This window comes from Tupaia chinensis, unplaced genomic scaffold, assembly GCF_000334495.1.
Source record: "Tupaia chinensis unplaced genomic scaffold, TupChi_1.0 Scaffold142846_1, whole genome shotgun sequence".
NCBI lineage: Eukaryota > Metazoa > Chordata > Mammalia > Scandentia > Tupaiidae > Tupaia > Tupaia belangeri.
The window spans coordinates 2,338,912-2,345,751 of record NW_006202691.1 but is presented as its reverse complement, the minus strand read 5'-3'; the positions used below and the strand labels follow the sequence as shown (position 1 = coordinate 2,345,751).

Genomic DNA, 6,840 nt, shown 5'->3' with positions numbered 1-6,840 from the left:
TGGGGAAAAACATTTGGAGGAGGGATACGAAGACAGCATTGTTGAGACAGGGAGGTAGTGTTGTTATATTTTGATCAACTCGACCGGGGAGAAATGTTCACATATTGGAATGATCACCTTGTAAGCTAAATAATGTGACTGAATGTATTTTAAAAATGTAAATTAATAAATAAATAAATAAATAAATAAATAAATAAAAAGAAAAAAGTGGTCAAAATAAGTTGATTTAATGAAGCATCTTCATAGCAGGACTTCTCAGAGCCCTTAACATGCTGGTAGGCATCTCATGTCACCAGCTCAGTGACATAGGCAGTGTTTCTCTAAAGCATTTGACAATGAGACACCCTTTTTGAAAAGAATCTAAGAATCCCTGTTTCATAGCCAAGGTCTTAGGAAATACTATTTAAGTGAGTTCATCAAACACTCTCAGTCTCACAGAGATTACAGTTTATTGCAGGTGAAGGGGTGTTATGGTTCAAATGTGTCCCCAAAAAAGATATGTTGAAGTCTTAACCCCTGTACTCATAAATGTGACCTGATTTGAAAGTAGGATCTTTTTAGATGTAATCAAGTTACAAGGAGGCATTAGGGCTGCCTCTAATGCAATATGACTAGTGTCTTTTATTGTTTGTTTTTAATTTTGCCAGAGAGTGCATGCAGTCCCAGAGAAAGACAGAGAAAAAGAGAGGGAAAGCAAGAAATCACTCCATGCAGGATCTCATGCACAATCACTTCTCCATTTCTTCCTCCTTTCAGGATTTTTGGACACACAAGCACGCACACCAGCACGTTTCTCAAGCCACTAGGTCTGGGACTCAGCCATGTGGGATCCAGCCACCTTAACCACCATGCCACTGGCTAACCAGAATGGTGTCCTTAACAAAAAGAGGAAAGTAACCCAGAGGGTGCCATGTGACAACAGAGCAGAGGCTGGAGTGATACAACAGCAAGCCAAGGAGCACCAAGGACCCACAGCCACCTCCAGAAGCTAGAAAGAGGCAAGTCTCAGAGGGAACTTGGCCCAGCCAACACCTTGATTTGGAACTTCTGGTCTCCAGAATTGTGAGAGAATATGTTTAGGTTATTTTAGGTCACCCAGTTTGTGGTACTCTGTCACTGCATTAGCAAACCAACCTGGGGGACAAGATATATAAACAGCTAACTACAAAACAGACACAACATAACACAATAATTGTGTACTAAACAATGCAAGAAAGAGGCAAGGATGGAAGGAACTGGTTTATAAGAAAGTGTCAAAAGAGTGACAAAAGCAATGAAGATGTAGGACTTGAGAGAAGAACTAGTCCCTAGGGTGGTCAGAAATGGCTTCAAGGAGGAAGTGGGGGAAGGTGGGAAGGACTAAATACACAAGTCATCTGGGTTATTAGAGGGAGTTTGACAAAACGTACAACTCAAATGAGTGGCTAGAATAAATAGACTGACACCTTCTGTCAGAGCTCTCTCCCTTGGGCAGTTCAGGGACCATCTATCTGCCCCAAAAGCATCACACAGACCCAACGAGTGATTTCTCATAGATGCCCAAACAAGCTGTGGGGAAATACATGTATTCCCCATTTTTATGAACTTTGCGTTTCTGGGTCAGTTCTCATGTCATTAAAAGAACAACTAAATAACAGCAGCTAAACAATGAACGATTCTAAATCAGACCAATTATTTGCCACCATTCTCTTTCAACAAGAAGACCCCAAACAGGAAAAACATCTCTGAAACTTTGGAGTAAAAAAAATCTCCATTGAATAAAATAGCAGTTAAGGGTTTGTGTGGAGGAAGGGAAAGGAATCATGAGAACTTTAACTTTTAGCATGAAATGCATCTGTTAAATAGACCTACTAATGGTGTTATTGTCGCTAAAAACAGCGACTTGAAAATGTTGTGTACATTATTACTGTCATTATCCACCAACTGTAAGAATGCGATGTTAAAACTAACTCAAAACACCTCGAGAAAGGTAATTGCTACTAATGGATCTGAAGTGTGTCAAATTGGACATCATTACCCTGTCCTCACATCGTGGGGCCGGGGAAGCTGCTGGAGATGGCGGTTAGTAGGCTCACTCGTCTTTCAGTCAGGACTGGGGTTTGAAGAAAGGGCCAGGCTGGCTTTCATTTTACAACACGAGGGAGATTCCACACTGCTGAGTCTGCAGACCAGTGATTACAAGCAAAGCCAAGGGCAGGAGACAGATTGTCAAAACCGCTCCACTAACTTTCCAAGTCGATTCTGTTGTAGGGAACAGATTGGAATTGAGGATATAATCTACCTACCCTGAAAAATCTCCTTCTAGGTGCTAATTTCTCAGAGGAGCTGCCACCAAGTGAGTTAAGTTTTTGTTTGTTTGTTTGTTTGTTTAGTTTATTATAGGGTGCGCATGCTCACCATAGAGAGATACGGAAGGAGAGAGAAAGTGAGAATTCATCCCCCAGCAAGGACAGCCATGCCACAGTCCCTTTTCCTCCATTCTCCTCTTGGGATTTTGGGCATGCATGCACAAGTGCCTGATGTGATTTTCAAGCCACCAGGTCCAAGACTTGAACTGCACAGTTGGCCATTAGGATCCAGTTGCCTTAACCTCCACTCCACCTGTAGCCTGACATGAGTTAAGTATTGTTGACCTTAAAGTTAAAAGAAATAACCTAGAATCAAAGAGTTATGAAAGTCAAATGGGTCACCTCAAGTCATTCTCTGCTCCCAGACACCTAAGTCCCCCTGAGAAGGGACCTACTCAGCTTGAACGAGGGATGCGATAGCTCCCTACCTTTGGGATGGAACCTCCCAGCCTCTCCTACCATGCAAAACTGACAACTCTTCCTGAGGCACAGCACAGCTCCCTCAGCTATAATAACTGCTCTGACTCGGTTGAGAGTCCCATCCCTTTATCTAATGCATCCACTGATTTCTCTTCTCCCATACTGATTGATTGTAATTTTTTAAATCTTCATCCCTTATATTTTCTTCAAATTTTCAAAATTAATGTCCCTAAATAGCACATGTACCTTAAGATCGAAAAGTGTCTTCTCTGTCTAGCTCTCCATTATACCTATAAACACATACTCCATCATCCCTTCTCCCCACCACACACACAATCCAAGAAAGCAGATTTTGACCAAGAATTTCAACCTCTTTTCTTACTAAAAGTCTGACAACAGTAGTGGAAAATCCAGGGCTAAAAGGTCAAAGGTCCACTAGCCTCCCTACTATTAAAGCTGAAAGGGAGCTACTTACCTGCAAGGAAATCTCAAAGCTACAGACGGGAGATCCTTAGCCTTTTTAATCCAGTTAAAGTCTGTGGCTGGAGGTGTGATCTCAGGGAAAGGTGTGAAAGACTGTCCAGGTAAGAATTTAACTCAAGCATAAACTCCTGGCTAGTGCTGAATGACTTCAGGATGCAGCAGGGGGTGGAGGAGTACAGAGATAGCATCCGTTAGGGTCACTCATACACGTATGTATTCCGACATCTTTCACTCATTCCTGACATAAAGTAAGATTATCAAGCGGACAATTTTTTAAATACTCAGACATTATATCAGTATTCTCAGGGCTCAAATACTTCTCTTTGGAAACAGCTATCCCATCATCATCCATTTCCTTTTCCACTTCAATTTTCCATTAATCCAGAGCTGCCAGATCTCCAAAGCCTTTGCCAGCCACTGGAGACGCTATATGGTCACTATGAACAACTTTGCAAACATGAGGATTCTGCAAGATTTGCAGTTTTATTTTGCTGTTCATGTATATTTTATTTGCCTTTGTGTCCTCAAATGTTTCCTACACCCTAAAATTAGCTAAGAGATGGACTGAGAGCAAAGACATTAAAGAAATTGACCTAATGAACAGGGTTAAAACTCTATTATAAAGCAGGGAGGGGTGTTTGAGTAGAGACTGATTGTGTAAGTGGTCACATTATTACCAAGGATTTTCTTGTTAGAATGACTTTTCCTTTCATAAACAACTGGCACCTCAATGCTGAATACATAGAAAACAAAAATGTCTTTAAACCAAGGAAACAACTTCAAAAAGTTTCCAGTAAAGGGTCTGGAAAAATGTTTAGTAGATAGGCATGATAATTTAATATCTAGTGCCAATTCTGACTGTGTGTGTATAAATATATCTAATTATAATTATGAGCATTAAATATTGAGTGGTTCCCAATAGAGAATATGTTTTGTACAACTTGTTACTAGACTTCCCATCTTTTAACATAGATACAGAGATAAAAAGGAAAAGGAAAAAAATGTATGAAAGTATATTTTCTATTTTTCTTTAGAAATGCATTTGTTTTTCTTCTTACTTTTAATTTTGGACATAGCCTAATATACAGCTCAAGATTGGCACAGTGCTTAACTTGCTGTCCACTGCAGACCAGCAGAAATTCCTAGGCAAGCACTGAATTCTGGAATAGAGGCAATGGGAGAGCCAAGAGAGGCATGCCCATGAAAACAAAAGGAGACAAGAGACCAGCAATTGATGGTCCTGCTGAGACTCCACATGCAGAATGAATGAATCACTCCAGTCTTCCCCACCGAGCCTGGATGCTGCTTTGGAGTTTTTCTCAGTACAGCAGTCGAGTCCCAACCAGTTTATACCAATCAAGGAGAGGTGACAAATTGCAACCTATTTTTCATCCCTTCACAATTAGCTCAAGCCTAATACTTTCCCTTTAAAGGCTGCAATTTGTATCTGAAAATCCAAGCAGATTCCCAGTTACCTTGAGCTCCACCAGGTTAATTTGATGCAGTTGTTTTCACCATGAGACAGACATCGTCCCCTATTTGTAAACAGCAAGTTCTGTTTGAAACGTAAAGCATACATAATGGATGCTCTCATAATTCACTATTTACCAATGCTGGCTACACACATTCAATAATGATGTTTAATTACTGTGTTTGAAAAATGTTTTCATTTTCTTTTTATTTTTTGGTAATTCTGGTAGACATAATACTTACCAATATGTCCAGTTCTTTTTCCTCCCTGGACATGTAGAGGATCACATTTGCCTGACCCCTGGCAAGTAGGTGAGATCATGTGCCTAATGCTGACAAAAAGGCTGTGTGTGTCTCTCCCAGGTTAAAGCACTCAGAGACAATTTTCTATATGCTCACCTGCTAAGATGATCCCACAATCATATCTTTTTTTTAAGATTTTTTTTTTTAATTTGCTATAGGGCATATGTGCTCACCAGAGAGAGATGAGGCCAAGAAGGATGGTTGGTGAGAAAGCAAGCCACCAGGTCTGGGACTAAAACCAGTCAGGATACCTGAAACTAGTAGTACCAAATCCTATACAAATCCTATCTATATTATGTTTTTTGAGCTGATCACCAAGATAGCCACTAAATGACTAACAGGTGGGTAGTGTATACTGTGTGGATACCCTGAGAAAAGAGATGATTCATGTCCCAGTGGGGGCGCATGTAAGTAGATTCCCCAAATCCCAAGAGGAGAATGAGAAGGCAATGCAGCATGGCCATCTCCCCTGAGAAGTGTTTTCTCAGTTTTCCTCTCTCTCTGTGTCTCTTCAGCAAGTGCACGTGCACCCTATAACAATTTAAAAAAAAAAAAAAAGATTAGACTGAAAAAAAAAAAAAAGACGAACGTGTTACCAATAATTATCTCTGAGTGGTGGATTATGGTGATTTTTATTTCTTCTTTGAAGGTTCCTACAGTTTTCAAATTCTCCTTACTTTTAATTAGGAAACATTTTAATTTTCCTTATTTTTAATTAGGGAACGTTTTTTATTTTAAGCAAAATTTTTCACTACCAGGGCTTCAGTGATTTTAATTATTCCAGGGTATGTTCTGGGGTGAGGAATGCTTTGGCTCAAGCATCTGTACTTCCTCAATGCAATTCTAGACAATGGTCATTAATGCTCAGTATAATGACTCTATTGAGGGAATGTTTTATTTTTATATTTCTAAGTAGATATATTATTCATTAAATAAAATATTATTATAACACTATTCAGAGCCTCGTTGTTAAATTATTTATAAAGTCTTTTATAACAAAACTATCCTCAAGTTAGCTCAGTTGAACTTCTGAAGAGAAAAAAAATCACAGGGATTCTTAAAATAATTCAACACGGAGACCAGACAATGGTACAACAGTAAAATGCAACATCTTTCATGACAATCTGATGTGAAAAGGTTCCCGGTTCAGGTCCAGAGACCTCCTGAGTACATCAGGCACATGCATGCCCATGATCCAGGGTTGGCTAAAGGCTGAGGGTGCATCGTGGCATCAAGACTCTGTTGTGCATGCTCGCTCACACACTCTCTCTCTCTCTCTCTCTCTCTCTCTCTCTCTCTCTCTCTTTCTCATTTGCTCATGGAAGAAATAAACTTTCTAAAAGTTCAGCATTTTGTTGGACTCAGCATTGGACTCCCTGAGGTTTCAGCACATTCTACACTCACCGTTCTAAGGAGAAGTAGCTGGGGTATGGGCTGTCCATGGGGACGAGCCAGACCCCACAATCCAGTCCTTAGAGAGAGAGAGGAGACTGGCAGTGAAGGTCCTGGAGTCCAGACAGCCATACAGGCATAAAATCTTGGAGGCATAAATTATTCAAATTATTTCAGAGCCTCAAGAAATATGAGATGATACCAAGGATTGTTGAAGGAAGAGATTTCAAAAATCAGTTTCAGTCTGGAAAATCCAAAGACGAGTTGTTCTTTTTGAAAGAAACATGTGCCCACTAGAGAGAGAAAAAGAGAAAGTATGTTCCCTAAGGTGGGTGATCACGCTGCAATCCCTTTTCCTCCACTTCATCCCATCAGGAGTTTAGACATGCATGTACACATGCTCAGAGTGTAAAGGGATCATACT

General features: G+C 40.2%; 1 pseudogene; it reads right to left on the bottom strand.

Annotated features, from left to right (window-relative positions):
* The window catches only part of LOC102492948 (tigger transposable element-derived protein 1-like), a 66,048-nt pseudogene extending 59,582 nt beyond the window's left edge, over positions 1-6,466 (bottom strand).
* Positions 6,467-6,840: the final 374 nt, after the last annotated feature.